The 20464-nt window shown below is 39.7% G+C and overlaps 1 long non-coding RNA gene across 1 annotated transcript; it reads left to right on the forward strand.

Annotated features, from left to right (window-relative positions):
- The first annotated feature begins 754 nt into the window (after nt 1–754).
- Nucleotides 755–18193, forward strand: LOC129058724 (uncharacterized). Its single transcript, XR_008524048.2, has 3 exons — nt 755–848; nt 12210–12372; nt 17992–18193. It is a non-coding gene; the product is annotated as an uncharacterized LOC129058724 (long non-coding RNA).
- The last annotated feature ends 2271 nt before the right edge of the window (nt 18194–20464 follow it).

The following is a 20464-nucleotide window of genomic DNA, read 5'->3' on the forward strand; positions in this document are numbered from 1 at the left end:
TTTCAAAATCCTAGTGAAAGCTGCTAAGAATTCAGAGAAAGTGGCAGAGAGGAAAGACACATTTAACACTTGCTACCTAAGGTACAGTTGGAAATAATATGGAACAGATTGATCAGAACTGAAAACATGGATTGAGGAAGAGGCATGCTGGATAATTTTTGATTGGATGCTAGACATTGGCAACTTTACTTTGTTGAGTGTTGAATATTTGTATATTCCTGTAAACATGCATGAGATTTGTCCTAACAATTAAGTTATCTAGACACACTTTGATCTTTCCAGGTCTTGATTTTAAGGTTTTTCTTTAGGTGAGACCAGAGCATCATTTATTCTAGATCTAATTTTGCTCCTCTTTTGAGGCAAAGACCTTTTCAATACACCATCTGAGGCCCTGTGAATTAAGAGGTTTTCTACTGTGGCTAGTAGGATCAGAAATTATTCCTGGCTCTGTGTGAGCCTCAGCTATGTTCCCTCTAATCCTTTTGGTTGGTTCGTGTACTGACCTCAGATAGTTTCTTATCTTACGTGTGCCAATCAGTATGGAGCTAAAGACCCAAAGGGAACCTTCCACAGACCTCTGGAGTTCCCTGAGCATGCAGATTTTTCCTCTCTGCAACTCTTCCCCAAGAACTCCAGCTGACTCGGCCTTCCCAGACTCCCTGCTTTATCTCCTCCACTCAGAGAGAACACTGGGCCCTTCTGCATTCCACTTCCCTGTGCCACAGCTTGGACATTCTCTCCAGGCAGTAACCTAGGGCAACTGTCCATAGGAATTACTGTCCTGCATTGCTGATGTCCATGGTCTTGGTTGTTTCATACATTTTCTCCAGATTTTTTTCAGGAGGAAAGTAAGTCCTGTCCCTATTACTCCATCTTTGGCTGAAGTGAAAGTCAACTATATGTTCAATTGCCTTTTTAAAAAATTTTGACACATCGTAATTGTACATAGTTATGGTGTGCAATTTAGTGTTTCAATACATATATATGTTGTATAATAATAAAATCAGAGTAGTTAGTATATCCATCACCTCATGCGTTCCTCATTTCTCTGTGGTGAGAATATTCAAAAGCTTCTCTCCTAGCTATTTTGTAACAGTCACCCTCCTGTGCAATAGAACAGCGGTACTTATTCCTCCTATCTAATTATAACTTTGTACCGTGGACCAATCTCTCTCCATTCTTCCCCACTTCCCTCTCTAGTCTCTGGTAACCACTGTTTACTCTCTGTTTCTTTCTTTCTTTTTTTTTTTTTTTATTCTAGAGGTAAGGTCTCACTCTGTTGCCCTGGCTGGAGTGCAGCAGCATGATCATAGCTTACTGCAGCCTCAAACTCCTGGGCTCAAGTGATCCTCCTGCCTCAATCTCCCATCTACTCTCTGCTTCTATGATACCTATTTTTTTGAGACAGAGTCTCACTCTGTCACCCAGGCTAGAGTGCAGTGGCATGATCTTGGCTTACTGCAACCTCTTCCTCCCAGGTTCAAGTGAATCTTGTGCCTCAGCCTCCCGAGTAGCTGGGATTACAGGTGCATACCACCACGCCCAGTTATTTTTTGTATTTTTAGTAGATACGGGGGTTTCGTCATGTTGGCCAGGCTGATCTTGAACTCTTGATCTCAAGTGATCCTCCTTCCTAGGCCTCCCAAAATTTTGGGATTACAGGCGTGAGCCACCATGCCTAGCCTTTCAATTTTTTTTAGATTCCACATATGAGTGATATCATATAGTATTTGTCTTTTTGCATCTGGCTTATTTCACTTAATATAATGTCTTCCAGATTCATCCATGTTGTCACAAATGACAGGATTTCATTCTTTTTGTATGGTTGAATAATATTCTATTCTGTATGTATACCACATTTTCTTTATCCATTCATCCATTGTTGGGCACTTACATTGATTCCATATTTTGGCTGTTGTCACTTGCTTTTTTTTTTTTTTTTTTTTTTTTTATCATTATTATACTTTAGGTCCCAAATGTCCAACAATGATAGACTGGATTAAGAAAATGTGTCACTTGCTTTTATAAGCAAGTCCAGAACCATAGACAGAACCAGCTTAGGTCAGTCTGTCTCAATAGAATTTTTACATTTGTGTCAGTTTCCATTTTCCTTGATGTATTAGTCTGTTCTCACGTGGCTATAAAGAAATACCTGAGACTGGGTAATTTATAAAGAAAAGAGGTTTAATTGAGTCACAGTTCTACATGGCTGGGGAGGCTCAGGAAACTTACAGTCATGGCAGAAGGCACCTCTTCACAGGGCCACAGGAGAGAGAATGAGTGCTGAGTGAAGGGGGAAGCCCCTTATAAAACCATCAGATCTTGTGAGGACTCACTCACTATCATGAGAACAGCATGGGGGAATCACCCCCATGATTCAATTATCTCCACGTGGTCCCACCCTTGACACATGGGGATTATTATAATTCAGGATGAGATTTGAGTGGGGACACAGAGCCAGACCATATCACTTGACATTGCCTCATCTTTCTGTTTAGTTAAGAAGTAGTCTTCATGATCTCCACTTATTATCTTTTCTGCTCATTGTAATATCCTTCCTGAAAAGACTAGTACTAGGGAATGGTGTTTAAGTAATAAAACAAAGATTAAAGTGTCTTTAGTTAGACAAACCTGGCTTTCATTGTTACCTCTTCCACTCCCTATGTGACTTTTGACAAGTGTTTTAATCTCACAGGGACTGTCTCTATCAGCAAAATGGACAAGGGTGTAAGATAAGATGTGTTGAGAAAGAGATTTTTAATTTATGCTAGCCATGCATCTGTATTTTGTTACATGAAAGATGTAATTTTAATTTAAAATAACAAAGTACTTTAAATACTTTGTTAAATAAATGATAGTGATAATATCTCATCAACAGGCCATCATGAGTATTAATTGAAATAATATGTATGCTTAATATGTTATAACTTGGCCCATCTTTCCACTGTTCCAAGTACAGAGCAATCATACTCTAAATGGCCAGTTGAGTTTCACAGATAATAAAAATATGTTTTCTGTAAAGGGTCCAATTTACTTTCTTTTTCTTCTACACAACCCTGGGAGCACTCCTAAGAGACCATTTGGGTTCTATGTGAATGGTTTGGAATTCCTTAAGTGTGTATGGATGTTGCTGTACAGTTTTCCACTGAGTGACCTCTGTTTGGAGAAAACTCAAAAAGTGCTGGCAAAGGAAGACTTTAAGCCATCTTTAAAATGAATGGGGATTTGGGTTCATGGTGGTAACCAGTTGAAGAGAGGTAAGAGAAGAAATATAGCCTGACTGGAAAGAAAAGAATATCAGCTTGGTGATTAATATTTATTGCATGCCTGCAATTCATCTTAAACTAGTCACTACCTCTCATTCGTTGAATTCCTGAGTCATACCTTACTCTGTTGTCTTCTGCATCCCAACTCCTGCACTCTTTTTGTCTGGCCCTTAATATGGCCTCAGAATCCCTCTCAATACTGCATTGAGGCAGCCAGAATGTTCAGGCTGAGTTGGCATAAAATCTGAAACCTATTTATCATCCTTTGAAGGTTTCAACATTCATCCATTAGGCTCATCCGATCACCTAGCCTTTCAGTTCCTAGACCACTTCTTTTAATGACCTTGTCTCTATTTCAGCCATCCATTTACACCCTAGAAACTGTCACTAGTTGGAACAGTTATCTTAATATCCTCCCAGATTGCAATATTCAACATTTCCAATGTTCTCATGACTCTATTTCTTTTGCCTTTGTTCTTTGACTATGGAGGTTCATTTTATCCAGAAATTCCTCTTGTCTTTTCTTTCAAATTCTGGGCCACATGGTGAGATCCTAAACCAATTTCTGCCAGTATCTTCTAATTTCTTGCCACCACCTCTTCACCCTGTCCCTTGCTATATTCATCTAGCAAAACATGGTATGGGATTAGTACTGCAGTTTTATTTTTCCTTCTCCAAGAAGCTGAGGAGAAAATCCTACAACTGAAATAAGTCCAATTGTCCCATTCAACTGATTTCACTTGACCCGTAGAACTGATGCTACGGTTTCTTTTGAATAAACATAAAAATTGACACTTCCGGTCTTAAAACTTAAGGAAGATAAATTTGTCTTATCTGAGTTCTTTCCCAGGAAACCAAACATCAGTCCTCCCAGATAGCACCAAGGAACTGGAACTTACCAGATCACTCCATCTGGACAACATTCCAGACCCCTCACCCATCATGATTGCCTATCTGACCACTTGCTTTCTGTTGACCAACTCCTCTTCCTTACCCCTCCCTAATTCCTGTTTTCCTGCATGTTACATTTCTTCCCTGCTGTATAAGTTCCTGGTTTTAGTTGGTCAGGGAGATGGATTTGAGACTGATGTCCCATCTTCTCAGCTGCAGTACCTAATTAAAGCCTTCTTCTCTGGCAATACTCTTGTCTCAGTGATTGGCTTTCTGTGAGGTGAGCAGCAGGACCTAGACTGAACCTTTGGTGTTTTGGGAACACAGCCTGCAGATTCGTGCAACAGCAGACTCATGGCTCCAAACCTCAGCCTGGCTCTCCGTGTTGCCTTGTCAGTCAATTCTTGAACTTGACTTTGATCAGCTCTTCTTTCATTGCCTTCAATGCCTCTTTCAAACTTTATCAGTTTCTTTAAAGCTCTCAATCCCTCCACCCTCAGCAAATAATCTTCTCTGTTATTTTATTGAGAAGAACAAGGGAATATCATTTTTCTGATCTCTTCAGCTTTCTAAACTTTCCCTGCAAATATAGCTACAGCAGTGCCTGCCCTTACCATCAATGTATCGACCATGATAAATGACACTGTTCCATTCATCATTATTATTTCCAATCTGTTGTACTTGCTAGAGAACCTCAAAAGCCTTGCTGATCGAATCCACCCAAATTCTTCCTACCAACTTCAGCTAGACCTGAGTTGTCACCCACAGACCCTGGGGTCTACGTAGGGCATGTATACCTTTCTCAGGTCCCCAAGGCTATTTTAGCACCTCTTACCTTCTGTGTCACTGAGAAGAAGGGGTACCTCTGAACCCCAGTTTTCCTCTTTGATCTCCCCTTTTTCCATCCTTGAGAGCTCTTCTTTTATGTTTATCACTTAGGAAGTAACCCCTCAATGATAGCCAATACTGCCACATGTCATTTACCTTATCCATCAATTACCTTTGCTATCATTTGCATTTTTCACCTCTCCAGATTGTCTTTATACTGAAGACACTTATAGCCTTAAAAATAAAGTGGAAACTTTCTACCCAATCAAGTTGCCTCCTCTTCTTTCTCCTTCATTTTATCAAAAAAACCTTTGCATGTCTTTACTATTGACCTCCATTTCCTTAAAACCAATTTCTTCCCTAACCCCTTAAAATGTAGCTTCCGTCCTGTCTTACTGAAACTCTTCTTTGGAAAATTAAAAGTAACCCATAAAGCCAAGAGTCTGTCCTCTGCTATTATCCACTTAAACCCCACACTGAAATAGCTGTAAATTTTTTACCATCCTGTTCTTTAAAAAAATTTTTTTTTACTCTAAAATATGTATACAAATGTGCAAGCCACATGAATACACAGCTTGATGGATTGTTATCCATGTAATCACTTCCCAGGACAAGAAATTAAACAATGCCAGCCTCCCAGCTGTGACCCTTCCAGTTCCCATCCTGCCCTCCTCAAGGCAACCACTACCCTTGTTTCTATATCACTTACTTGCTTGCCTTTTCTTACTCTTTTACCACTAGTGTGCACCCCTAAATACTTAGTTTTGTCTATAAATTGGAATGAAACAGTATATTCTTTTTTTTCTTGAGACAGAGTCTCACTCTGTCGCCCAGGCTGGAGTGCAATGGCATGATCTCGGCTCACTGCAACCTCCACCTCCCGAGTTCAAGTGATTCTCCTGCCTTGGTCTCCCAAGCAGCTGGAATTACAGGTGCCTGCCACCAAGCCTGGCTAATTTTTTGTATTTTTAGTAGAGACACGGTTTCGCCATGTTGGCCAGGAGGGTCTCGAACTTCTGAGCTCAGGTGATCCACCTGCCTCGGCCTCCCAAAGTGCTGGGATTACAGGCATGAGCCACTGTGCCTGGCCCCAAACAGTATATTCTGTTTGGTTATAATAATATTTTGGATCTGGCTTCTTTCAGTCAACATTATATTTGTGAGATTTATTTGCTTTCCTGCATTTAGATGCAGTTTAGTTATTTTTACTGCTCTTATAGTGTTTCACACAACATACCACAATTTATTTATCCATCCTACTGTTGATGGCCATTTGTGTTGTTTCCAGATGGAGGTAGGATGAATAGTGCTGCTCTGAACATTCTTGTGTATGTCTTTTGATGTGTGGGCACACATTTCTTCTGGAGATATGCCTAAGAGTGGAATTACTGAAGAATAGATTGCATTATCCAGTACTTTAGTAAACAGTGCCACACAGTTCCCCAGAGTGTTGTGTTTGTCTTCATTTACGCTCCCACCAGCAGTATATCAGTTTCTATAGTTCTAAATCCTCACCAAAACTTGGCATAATCAGTCTTATTAATTTTAGCCATAAATGTAGATGTATAATATTTTAAATTTGCTTTCCAATGATTGTTAGTTGATATCATTTCACACATTTTGGACATTTGGGTATTCTTTATTTATAAAGTACCCTTTCAAGTCTCTTGCCTGTTTATCCTTTGTACTGCCTTTCATTTTCTTATTTATTTGTAGTAGTTGTTCACATAGTCTCCATTATATTCAGTGTCAGTTACCTGTGTTGTCAGTATCTTCTCCAATCTGTGGCTTGCCTTTTCACTATCTTAATGGTTACTTTTGAAGGACAGAAAATTTTAACATTAATTAAATTGTTCCATATTTTCCTTAACAGCTAGTGGTTTTGGTCTCCTGTTTAAAAAGTATTCTCTAACTCTTGTTCTTAAAGTTTTTTCTTCTCAATGTTTCAGGGATCCTGCATTTTTCTCAGTTCTTTTCTCCTTTGCAAGTTTCCATCCCAGTTTCCTTCATGGGTTTTTCTTCCTTCCCCCATATTCAGTGTGGCTACCTCAGTATAAGGTGCTGTCCTCTGCCTCTTTGCTCTATGCTCTTTCTCCTCAACATTCACCTCTCAGCAGATCCACCCCTCTCCCTAGCACCAGACTGGCGTATCTGTGTGCTGGGCCGTTCAAGTCAACAGTTCAGTTCTTTGATATCTATTGAGAAATTTCTCAGTATCAGGCTTTGTGTTGGGTGCTGGGACTACTCACGTGAACATCACACAATCCTTTCCCTTGGGCAAACCACTGAATGGCGATACCTATAATCGAGTCACAGTGATACTCAAAATATTCCAGGCTCATCAACTCCCCCCATTCCCCAACATGCTCTTACTGATGGAGCAATGGCACCATCATCTCTTTAAACACACAAGATGCGAGGGTCATGCTGAACTTCTCTTTCTCACCCATCTAATATCCAATGATGTGACAAGCCCTGTTTGTTTTAAGTCTATACTTTAAACTCCCAGCTTCCCTTCTTTCCACCCCCTCTCCCCACCCTGTGGCCCTCACATTAAGTTCCTTACTATGCCTCTCATAGAGGGCTGAATTGGCCTCCTAAATGGTATCTCTACATCCAATTTCTTCCCCCTCACTCAGCAGGCTCCATTCTCATGGGTCATTTGCCTTGGGAACAAGCTTTCAAGGAACAATATTATCAGAATGATTGTCTCCTTCCTATTATTCAGAAGTCTCTCGGAAGGAAAGAACTAAACAGAATCTTACTCATCTTTGAGAAATATCTACTTGTTCCATCAGTGAGTGTGGATTGTGAGGCTCTGAGTGCCTCATAAGTTGCCTGACTTGACAGATGTAAGCAGCAAACATCATACTGATGAGGATAGAGAAGGATCTATCATATGGTTTCAGCTCTAAGTGCCATGAAGCTCCTGACAAATTCCCACTCTGGCCTTTGCAGTAGATTCCAGAAAATCCTCTACTCTTCCAATTTTATCACATCCTTCAAAACTTTGTGATTCTGGATTACATTTCATTAGGATATTTGTTCTTTACTCTTTGAAAATGGGAAGTACCAGAATAATTTGTCTGTGTTGCTCACTTAATCAAAAATTTTCCATGAACAACTCCTCACAGCCTGCAGCCAAGCTCCTTAGGATTTGGTCCTATCTGCTTTCTTGGCTTGTTCTCCTACTTAGCATACCTACCACCAATCAGATTCCTGCCCATATTCTATTTGTATTCTGTGCATTCTGGTCTTTGATCAAGTTGTCACATCTGTCTACAAAGCCTTCCTGCTCCATCTTGACATGTCCAGATCTTACATCTCCTTCAAATCTCAGCTCAAATGCCTCCTCTTCCATGAGCTTTAAGGGAAGTCTTTTAAACAGAAGCACATACTCCCTTTCTGAACCTCCAGCATTTAATTTTTATCTCCAACCACACCAATCACCCTCCCCTTATGGTAGCTGGCTGATTACCTATCACTTGTCCTTCCAGGACAGACCTGTGTCATTCTCATTTTTGTGTCCCTTACAAAGCCTTGTAGATTGCTTCCCACATGGCAGATACTCAGTAACCATTTGCTGCATGATTAGGATATATATTGAGAACATGTGACAGGCAAAACTCAGTCGTAGGCACTATAGAAATATATAAATACAATTCCATTTCTGCTCAAAACATGTACAATCAAGTAAGGAATTTACATATAAACTATACAGCAAACATTAGCATGTTATACATTTCATAAAAAAGGTTTGAATTGCTGTAACTTTAATCCTTTAAACCCGTCTTTTTCAACTTACAAAACACACAGAACCTTTAAAAGAAACTATTGCAGCATTCACTTGAGTTATTTTTATCATGCTATTATTCAGATAAGAACAAACATAAAGCTTATGGTTATAGCATGTGATACCTATAAAATCAAGACACACTTATAAATTGTAACCAAGCAAAATTATTCTTTATTGTGTTAACTGTTTCAGGCTACAAGATGCCTTGAACAAGCTAGGAGGAGCTTGATGGAGAGTGATCTGGGGTCAGGGAGACTATTGGTTGGGAGCCCCCATTCCTGGGAGGTAGAGCTTTAGGCTAGGGTATATATCAGAGTCTGCATCTTTGATGTGATGCAATGGGTGAGAAAGAGAAGTGGCAGAGGCAGCCAAGCAGAGGAAATCCTCAAGAAGAGGGATTCTAGCAGCCATAAAGAGGCATAAAGACCAGGATAGACCCCAGGAAGCATATGAAAAGAGCATCTCAGAAAAATGCTTTTGGGCAACATTTAGTTTGAGATTGTGCTGTCTCTTAGGCGCTCTGCTAAAGACTTCCCATTAATGCCATTATTTAATCCTCACAGTAAACCACAAGAGAGGCACTATCATTAGTCATGGATCAGGAAATGAGCATTAAGGAAATTCCATAATTTCCATCAAGTGCAAAACTGGCAAGTGAGAGAGCCTGAATTTGAATCGAGTCTGAGCCTGTAACCAATATGCAGGACCACCTCTTGGCTGGCTCCTGGCCTCCTGGCCCCATGTATTTGTTTTCTTTTATTTCTGAATGGCAGCTGGGGAATGTTACCAGGAAAGTAAACTCCCTGAGTCATTCAGGATTGGGCACCAACCCAAGCATGCCTGTACCCTCCAGGGAAATGTGGGGAGGAAGAGGAAGGAAAGCAGAGATGGAACGTGTTTTAGAGGGGGCCTCATGCAAGTCATGCTCACAGGGACTGAATTTCAGAAGGACCCCCTGAGATTTCTCATAGAACATTTGGTTTCAACTCCAAATATCTTTTAAGTTTGCACTGTGCACCTATCACTGTGTTTAGTGTTTGGTTGATTCAGGAATTTTGAATTACCCCAGAAGTGATTACAGCTCCCACACACTTGAGCAGGATATGCTGAGTTTGTGAAAGAGAAGTCTGGGGTTTGATAGGATGGTGTTTATTAAAGCCATTTAGGAAGAAAAGAGAGAGCTCCCTTCTGAGTTGTTGCTGCTGACACCAATCTGTGCATTCACACTGAGGACAAGTTTGATGACAAATCAGTAGCATGCATTCATATGCCTCTCAAGAGCATGTTTATAGAACCTACTGGTGTATAATACAATATGCAGATTCCAAAGAAATAGAAGTCAGAGTCCCTACTCCTCTCTCTAGTTGTTGATGATACAGCTGAGATTTAAGTTTATAGAGCAAAATAAACAACCCAGGCTCAAAATGGCACCAGCCATCCCTAGAAGTTACAGTGCCCACAGATAAGGCCAACTGCAGACTATGTACAGGAAGTACAGAGGAATGTCAGTTTCCACTCCCACCCCTCTTTGGAATCTTTCCCTTGAACCCACAAATCCAAATCGGGAGATAGAAATCTGAGTAAATATGCATTTTCTTCAGATTCTTTAATTCTATGGGACCCAGAATGGGCTTGCTGGGATGTTAGGGGCCTAATGCCCAAGTGTTCTAGGGGCTCCCGGGGATTAAGAGATAATCAGTATTGTCCTTGAGGGTAGGGACAGTATGTTTGGGCCCCCAACACCTAGAGCAGTGTCTGCCACATAGCAGTTGTGTAATAAATGTTGGTTAATGAATCAACAAATGATGTTCCAGGGACTTCAGACTTGGTGAAAGTGGCATGGTGGTCAAGTGATGAGTAGGAGAGAGTGGGGCAAAGCCTGGTAGCATTTGCCTGGAGCCCTACAAGATACCTGGTGAATGTAGATTCAAATCAGAGTGGCTAGGTTCCACCAGAGACCTCATGCTGCTGCCCTCTTTCCTGAACAGATGCCATCCGACTATCTGATTTCATCAGGAAAACAGGAGGAAAAAATGATATTTTGCCTGAGGCCATTTTTAGAAGACGAGAGAGAATAGAGTCATTCTTGCCTGTCACTGTGGCTTGTTCAATTTAAACAAGCAAGATTCAGGAATGAGCAAACTATTAATGCAAAAGAAAAAAAAATCAACATGAAATGCTCTGAGGAGAACTCCTCTGTGTTCTTTTGAAAACATCGTTTGGATGATAACTCAAAATTGGTTCACATTATCATTACCAGTTTGGGACACTTTGTCATCCATTTTAGTTCACTTTTCTTATTTTTGACCCCAAGAAAGTACCGAGGCACCTTCTACTAGTCAAAAACTTAGGAAACAAATATCTTACCTTCACTGAAAAGGCATTTCGAATATAAAATAAGATGTGACAAGGTATCTTTCCTTCTTTAGATGCATAAGAAATTTTGCTTTGTTATTTATAAATTTTGTAATCTGTGATTCATGTTCAAAGAGAAAGCAGCAACCCACTGGGGAATTGCTCACATGAAAAGTGCACTTATTATATTAACTCAATTAGATGCACATTAGAGTCTGTTCTCTGTATGGAAGGAGCTGAATAATAGCATACAAAATCACTGTTATTTGAGTTCCTGAGCAGCATCCTGGATTTCAAAATGACTCATAGAAAAATTATAAACAGCCCAAAGCTCACGAATTAGGGTAATAAAAAAAATCTCCATAATTTTTTCAATATGGTAGTATGACATGATTTTAGTAGTAGCCAAAGAAATAATCAATATTTAAAGATGTCTGTGACATGGAGAGCAAATGGGGGAAATGACCTATACTTGAATCAATTGGCAAGAGCTTGAAATACATTTAAAAATGTGGATTTCAAATCACCATCAAAGTATTTCTCTTAATTACTGATTTCCCTTGGCATTTACTGGAAGCATTTTCTACCTATGCTTGTATTATCAATGACAAATGATACATTTAGTTCTGGGGAGCTATGATAAGGACTCATCCTTTGCATATCTATGTGTATATGTATTTATTTATATATAGATACATGTATACATAACATTTATATACATATACACATATGTGTACATTTTCTTATCCTACCCTCTTCTGAATACACTGTGAGGACAAATTGTCCTGGAGAGTCCCAGTACTAGAATAATGTATTCATGAAGTGCAGCAGTCATAATTTTATTCAAGTTTTGTTGTCTTTTCTCCCCCTGGGAAACTTCTGGAGGAATTAGATGTGTAAACCCAGAATACTGAGAAATTGCTAGTCAGAAAAATATGGTTCTAATGAAACTGCCCTACTGATGAACTCTAACTTTCTTTATAGCTTCCTTAATAAAAACAACAGAGCGGCATTAATGTATTGCCTTTGCAGTTTCTTCACAAATTAAAATCCCTGTTTTTTTTTCTATCCAGCAGATCTGATACTTCTATAAGCCTGGCACCTAAATCAGTTTCTGATTGAAATGAGTACAGGCAAGCTCTGAGGCAGCTCTATCCAGGGCTATGACAAGAATGAAGTGAACACATTTTACCCTACATGGAAATGTCCATTCCAACAAGTGCTAATTTGACAATGGTAATGATTACTATGGGTTGAATTGGATTATCCCAAAAGATATGTTAAAGCCCTAACCGCTGGTTCCTATAAATGTGATTGTATTTGGAAATAGGGTGGATGCAGATATAATTAGTTAACATACTGGAGTAGGGTGGATCTTTAATTAAATAAAACTGATGTCTTTGTAAGAAGAGAAGAGACACAGACACAGACGGAAGATGACCATGTGAAGATGGAGGCAGAGATTGAAATTATGCTGCCACAAGCCAAGGAACTCTTGGGGCTACCAGAAGCTGGACAACGGCAAGGGAGAATTGCCTGTAGAGCTTCGAAGGGGACATAGCTCTTCTATCAGCTTGATTTCAGAATTCCTGCCTCCAGAACTGCGAGACAAAAAAGCTCTGTTGTTTTAAGCCACCTAGTTTGCATTACTTTGTTATGGCAGCCCTTGAAAATTAACAATGATTATAATAGTAATATGAATAATAGCAACAGCATCTCATTTATTGTTTTCTATATGTTAATAACAATTCCAAGTGCTTTATACATATTAACTTATGGGCTTTAGGATCTCATTTTACAGATGAGGAAGCAAGTAGAGAAAGCAAAAGAAAGACATTGAAACGTGCAACGGGGAAATCTGTTTCCGTATAAATAAAACAAACCATCTGAGGAGCCTTCAAGAGTAGGCATCTTTCCATCACCAGCTTCTTGTTGGATGGGGTATCAGGAGACATGGCCTCTGGCCCTAATTTTGCCACACACTACCCTGTACTGTTTCTTGGAGATTGGATGATCTCAGAGGCGTCTCCCCGCCCTAAAACTCTAAGATTCCATTGAAAACTTGTAATTCAAGCAATCAAATAGTAAATGGTGACTTGCTAGGGACTGAGAGATGCCCTGAAGTCAGTGTCAGAAACTTCCATGGGGCTGGCTGTGCAAATTCTCATGACACAGGGCTCTGGTCTTCCTTTTGGGCCCATGGGCACGTGCCCAGATGTGGTCCCAGGGCCTGAGGGATCAATAGGATGCCATGGTGCTGGGGACACTGCACTGTCCAGTGTAGATGGTTTTCCCTTCTTCACCATACAGAGCCCTTGGTGAGCAGCTTCTCAACTTGCTGGAGGAGGGTCTGTGTGAGTTCAGGGGCGGTGATCTTTCCTAGGGAGGTAGCAAGCCCAGGATGCCAAATGGTAGGACCCATTTGATCTCCCGGCCAAACTGCAGTACCAGGTGAATAATTATAAAACGCAGAAAATGTAGGAAAGCCTCAAAATCACCACCACTGGCTGTGCTGCAATGCCAGGCCCTTGATGTGGGATCACATACCTGTGAATGCCTCCTTCCATTCATTCACCAGTGGCTCAACTTGCTGAAGCTTCAGAAGCTCTAACCCCATATGCTTTGTACCCTGGCCCTGTACAGAGTACATGAAACTAGTCTAGTAAGAAGTATCTTGGAGTATAAATCAAACACATACATATAGGTAGACTTCTGGGGCAAAACTTGCTTATTGAATTCAACCTTATCTATTAATAGTTGAGAAGGTAGTTTATTTTTTGAAATTAAAATTTTTATGGGGACATAGTAGGTTTATGTATTTATAGGGTATATGAGGTATTTTGATATAGGCATCTAATGTGTAATAATCACATTGGTTATTGGATGGTTAATGGCTACTTGGGAGGGTGAGGCATGAGAATTGCTTGAACCCAGGAGGTGTGCAATGAGCTGAGATAGTACCACTGCACCCCAGCCTGGGCAACAGAGCAAGACTCTGTCTCAAAAATAAATAAATAAATAATAAATGGATCATTCATAACACTCTTAAAGAAATTTTATCCCCTCTCCTTATTTTACAGAGGTAGAAAGTGAGATCCAGAGAAATAACTTTCTAAGATCCGAGGGCTAATAAGTGGCAAAGCATGTGCCACCATGCCTGACTAATTTTTGTATTTTTAGTAGAGATGGGGTTTTTAGTAGAGACGAGTTGTCACCATGTTGGCCAGGCTAGTCTTGAACTCCTGACCTCAAGTGATCCGCCTCCCTTGGCCTCCCAAAGTGCTGGGATTACAGGCATAAGCCACCACACCTGGCCTCAACAAATTGAATTTAAAGATCTAATTGACTTGTATAAGTCAAGTAGTATACCATCTTCAAAATAGAAAGGCTCTCTAATGATCAGAGTAGGGGGGTAGACTTTCCAGGAAGAAAAGGTTGAAGAAAACAAAAATCAGGAACCAACAGTAGATTGGTCATTTCAAAGTTACTTTCCTGGCCAGGCCTGGTGGCTCACACCTGTAATCTCAGCACTTTGGGAGGCCGGGGTGGGCAGATCACCTGAGGTCAGGAGTTTGAGACCAGCCTGGTCAACACGGTGAAACCTTGTCTCTACTAAAAATACAAAAATTAGCAGTGGTGGCGGGCGCCAGTAATCCCAGCTACTCAGGAGGCTGAGGCAGGAGAATTGCTTGAACCCAGAAGGTGGAGGTTGCAGTGAGCCGAAGTCGCACCACTGCACCCCAGCCTGAGCAAGAGCGAAACTTCGTCTCAAAAAAAAAAAAAGGTTACTTTCCTTATAGAGTTAAAGTAGAGGGTACTTCTTTCATGCTGGTTCAGGTTGACTGGGGCCCTTTGGATTGATTGCTGCAAATCTCCTGTTTTTGTTTTTTTTTTTCTTTTTGAAAATTGGCCCATCTCTAAGTATAGTTTGATTATCTAGCAGGAGTGACTCCATTCTGTATTGATCTTGTCTGGTGGCACTTAGTACAGGAGCTTAGTCCAAAACAATAGCCTCCCATATATTTTATTTAATAATATAAACCACTTAAATAGTTCCTGGATGAAATAATGGCATTCGCAGCAACCTGGATGGAGTTGGAGTCCATTATTCTAAGCGTAGTAACTCAGGAATGGACAAGCAAATATCGTCTGTTCTCACTTATAAATGGGAGCTAAGCTATGAGGATGCAAAGGCCTAAGAATGATGCATTAAGAACGGACTTTGGCAACTCAAGTGGAAGGATGGGAGGGGGTGAGGGACAAAAGACTACACACTGGGTACAGTGTACACTGCTCAGGGATAGGTGCACCAAAATCTCAGACAGAAATCACCACTAGAGAACTTATCCATGTAAACAAAAACCACCTGTTCCCCAAAAACGATAGAAATAAATTAAAATTTAAAAAAATACATGAAGAAAAAAATAAAATGTGTGAAAAATAATAAAATAAATAGTTCCTTGTACTACATGAGCAGTGTATATTTGAACTGTGTATACAATATACATGTGTATACAATGTGTATACAATGAACCGCTCGTAAGTGGGGGTAACAAAGCATTTATATTTGATCTTTCAGGTACAAATCCCACATTTAAGCCTAAAGAAGCTTCAGGATGTTTCCTGATACTCTGGTTCATATATCTCCTTGATCTAGCTTTTCTCCTATCTTTTATTGTTAATTTAGTTTAGCTTGGTTTTTAAATAGAAAAGTGATTCATGTTCACTAAAGAAAACGGTAATTTTTCAGAAAGAATAGAAACAACCTCTAATTGCTTACTACTCAGAGGCAACCACTTTACCATGTTTCCTTCCGATCTCTTTTAATACTTTTCTTATGCAATTGGCTGCATTTTCTTCACACATACAATGTTGTATCTGTTTTTAGTTAACATGCTGAGTGTTTTCGATGCCATTCAAATACTTCATAAGCATAACTTTTCATATCCACATAATATTCCATCTTACAGATATGTGACTCATTTTTAGGTTCTGTCTATTGTTGTTCATTTACCATGTATATTTTCACTTCCAAACTGCCTTCTTTTATGCCTGAGTATCTTGAAAATTGATTTTTTTTCCTCACATTTCCTCCTCCTCTTTTGCTCACTGAAGTCTTTCTGATTTTCTCCCTCTCTTTATCCTGCTTCTCCTAATCTTACCTTTATAAATTTACATTTATAACATGTTTTCCTAACATGAGTTTTGCATTTAAAAAGTGTTTTCTCACATTAATCGCCTTATTTGGTGTCCACAATAACCCTCTGGAATAAGCAGGGGAAGTAGAAACTAAAATTTAGAGAAGTGATTTTCCCAAAGGTACTTAACCCAGATGACTCTTAATTCACTGTCTATACCAGACCACTCTATATGATGGTTCTTTTGGACACGTTTTTATTTTTATTCTTTATTTTTTGGACACTTGTTCTTAAAAGCTACACAAGATTCATATAGGTTTAAAAAATAGCTTTTCATTGTTCATGTTTATAACATAGTTGATACATCTTGTATATAATAATACTTATAGGTTCTACCAAAAGTTTAAAACATAAGGAATAATGAACTAATGGGCACCATCAAGCTCTGGCAAGGATCTCACAGAGGCATAAAATAGTTATGTGTGGTCTTTCACATCTTCTCAGGAGTTTCTCCAAATACTGCACTGCCTCAACATAGAATTCCCCACCATGCTTTTGAACTTACTCCACCCCCACCATTTCTTTCTTTCTTTTTTTTTTTTTTTTGAGATGGAGTCTCGCTCTGTCGCCAGGCTGGAGTGCAGCGGCGCGATCTCATCTCACTGCAAGCTCCGCCTCCCGGGTTAAAGCAATTCTCCTGCCTCAGCCTCCTGAGTAGCTGGGACTAAAGGTGTGCGCCACCACGCCTGGCTAATATTTTTATTTTTAGTAGAGACGGGGTTTCACCATGTTGGCCAGAATAGTCTCAATCTCTTGACCTCGTGATCTGCCCACCTTGGCCTCTCAAAGTGCTGAGATTACAGGTGTGAACCACCATGCCCGGCTCACCCTTTTTTTAAAGATAAACAAAATACTAATTTGCTAATGAGTATATTGGAGATTGTCTCCTGTGACCTCAGTTATATTAAATTCTCTCCCTGAAGGGGACTAATACTCCTCGTAACCACCCCATTAGCCCTGTCTTCCCATGTTTAAAAATCAGCTTTGTTCAATTATGAGGTCAGGTTTCCCCTTTGTGCAGGTCTTCCTGAAACCAGCGGGCTTCCTGAGGAATGTGAAGAGAACCAGGTCACCTGGGATTTCTTCCTTCCTCAGAAGGTCTCCCCAAGTCAACATCACCTCTGAATTTTCTATTTCCTTTTGGCAAATAAAAGAAAAAGTAAGTAAAACATCTTAGTCTATGCATGACCAAAGGTTAAACCTTTATTGCTTCATTTTGATTGTATCAGCTTTTCAGGACAATGTTTTCAAGGCCACAGCTTATTTTAATAGCTGTAATAATACCAGAATTTTCTGATAATAATGGCAAACACTTTTTTTGGCAAGCACTTTTAGTGTTTGTTGTGGTTGTGTGCCAGACATGGTTCTCAGCAGTTTTCACTAATTCATTTCATCTTCACAACAACCCTATAAGGTAAATTTTGTTATCGCCCTTTCTACAGATTGGCAAATGAGGCACAAGTGGTTTGGCTTGCCCCTAAACTACACAGACAGCAAAAGACTGAGGGAGAATTTGGGGAAGACAGTCTTGCTCCAGTTCATGCTCTTATTCATGGCACTATGCTGACCTCTCAGTCACTATGCTATTTACTTTACATACATTGTCTTATTTAATCTTCACACAGTGTAAGTTTTATTATTTATCTCTATTTTACAGGTGAGGAATGAAGCTCAGTGGTGTTTAGCAGTTTGACCAGATTCCACTCTGGTAAGCTCAGTGAGACAGAACCAATTTCCCTTTCTGTTTCTTTTAGTAGATAAAGCCATTGACCCAGCAACGAGGCAACTCAGAAAATGCTCAGAATACCAATCATAGGATGTCCCTAAAAATCAAGTGATGTGGTCAATAAACAAAGTCTAAATAGAGCTGCTCTGTCACTCTGCTATGTGCTGCTGCATTTCTCCATAGAAATGTAACTTTCACCACCACCGCACAAAGCTGAACCAGTTACTAGGGAGCTGGGAAGCAAGACAGATAGCAGGGAGACAGGGAAACACTTTAGGGTTAGGCCATTGTTTTCAGATCAGGTAGAAGAGCAGAGATGGTTAGACACACTCAGAGATTCTTTGACTCTGACTTTAGGCAGTAAGTAAAATCCAGTCTAATCAGTTAATAAGAGGCATTCATCAAAGAGATTCAACCTCACACTGTTACTTCAACAGGCATCTTGCCCTTGTGGAAAAACAGGCTTAATTTCCAAATCATTTTAAGGTTGAATATTGGTGCAATGGGGAGCTTAATTTGGGAGGTAATGAGACCACCAAAGGAAATTAGAACAATTAACTGGGGCACAGTGAAAGCATGGAGCTGTTGGTAAATGAAAATTATATTTGTAGAGCTATGTGGTGGGGGGCAAGAGGCACAGATGAAGAGAACAAAGACGGAGGGACGACTCCTGAGACTGGTAGCAGGAGAACAGAAGGCTCTTAGGAAAGAGGAAATTTTTTAAAAATACAACTTTATGAAACGGGATTGCAGAGTATTATTCAGTTAGTATCAGGTAGGGTTTCACGTGGCAACAACCACAGCTGGAAACACATTCTTTCAGAAGCACAGACCCTCTGGTGGTTTTATTGCACTCTAAGCGGTGTTGTTGAAAATAACAAGTTAGATTTCTTTATGAGGTCATTGGCACTGCATATACCTGGGCATGCATTGTGGTTCTATCCATCCTAACTCGGCAAGCAGTGGGTTTGGAATTCAATCCTATAACTTCCTTTCTATAAGATTTCCTTCTAAGGTATCCTGCAGGAATGATTACTGGTAAGAAATATTGACCCTTTAATGTGTCAGAACTGAATCAGGCCCCATTCTTTACGCAGGGTTAATTGCCCAGTTCTCAGGCTCTGCCCCAGGGAACTGAGGCTGCCACAGTGTCCATGCCAGGCTACTCACTGGACACAGAATGAAAGACAGTGCATTACAAAACTTTCAGGTAAATGTACATCCTTGGACTTCTCTGAAGGAACAATAGAATAACAGGAATAACATTTTTCCAGTGGCATACAGATTGTACTCTGAGGACTCTGAAACCTGATATAAAGTCCATACTGGGGAAAAAATATGGTCGTATTGGTAGGACGGGCCCTTGTTGCTATTTCACCTGGCCCATTTGTTTCCAGTCTGAAAGAGGTCTGGTGGGCTTTTGGCAAATGTAATTGAATGATGATCACAGAATGAGAAATCCAAAAATCTGATTTGAATCCTCTGAAAAGTGCACTAGCCACTCAAGCTTCATGGTTTAAGGTTTTGATTTTTAGAAACATACAGTGCGTCCAGAGGCACAAGCCAGAAAGCCAAGCATCATGGACTCCTAGGACTCAAAGAAGTCCTTTGTGTTCATCCTTAAATCTGAATGTGGCTTTCAAGGTAACTGAGGAGATAGTTTCATTCATTTCACAAACTTTTAACTGAGAAACTTTTAATAACATTTATTAAACTTTTAATAACTTTTAAATTGAGAAATTCTTGTTTACATAGCATCTAAAATGCTAACTAGCTCTTCTTTTCTGACCTTGTTTCATTCTCCTTTTCCTTTCTCCTGTTTTTCATGTTTTCTTTTTCATTTTCTACTTTTCTTGACTACATTTAACATCTTTATATTTGTCAATGTTTAGAATAATCACCCTTAATATTTTGGTATTTCCCTATGTACACATATCCCAAAGGATCAGAATATTTACAACTTTATTCATTTTTGACCTGACCCTGTATCCTGCAAATTTCAAAAACAGCTTTACACTGTTGAACTCTGTTCAAACCACAACTGTTTTCTATTATCCTCTTACTTCATAGATTGCGTATTGGAGGGCTGTCTTAGGTCTAATACCAGGCATTTACTCCAGTCTCAATCAATCTTTTTTTCTAATTGTTTTATGGTCACCCCTTCCAAATTGTGAGGTACCTGGTTGATTCATACTAGCATTGACACACCCAGGACATAAACTTTCCATTCAGTTATTTAAATTATTGTTTTTTTAAAAAAAGATACTAGAACTCAGTACTTTCTCCAAAGGACACTCAACATGCCCCTTGATGCATAAACAGATCTCAAGATTATTACATTGACACAACGCAGTCAGCCTGTGAAGTATCATAATACAGGTAAAATAAAAATTAAAAAGCAGGC

The sequence above is a fragment of the Pongo abelii genome, chromosome 2 (genome assembly GCF_028885655.2).
Source record: "Pongo abelii isolate AG06213 chromosome 2, NHGRI_mPonAbe1-v2.0_pri, whole genome shotgun sequence".
Lineage (NCBI taxonomy): Eukaryota > Metazoa > Chordata > Mammalia > Primates > Hominidae > Pongo > Pongo abelii.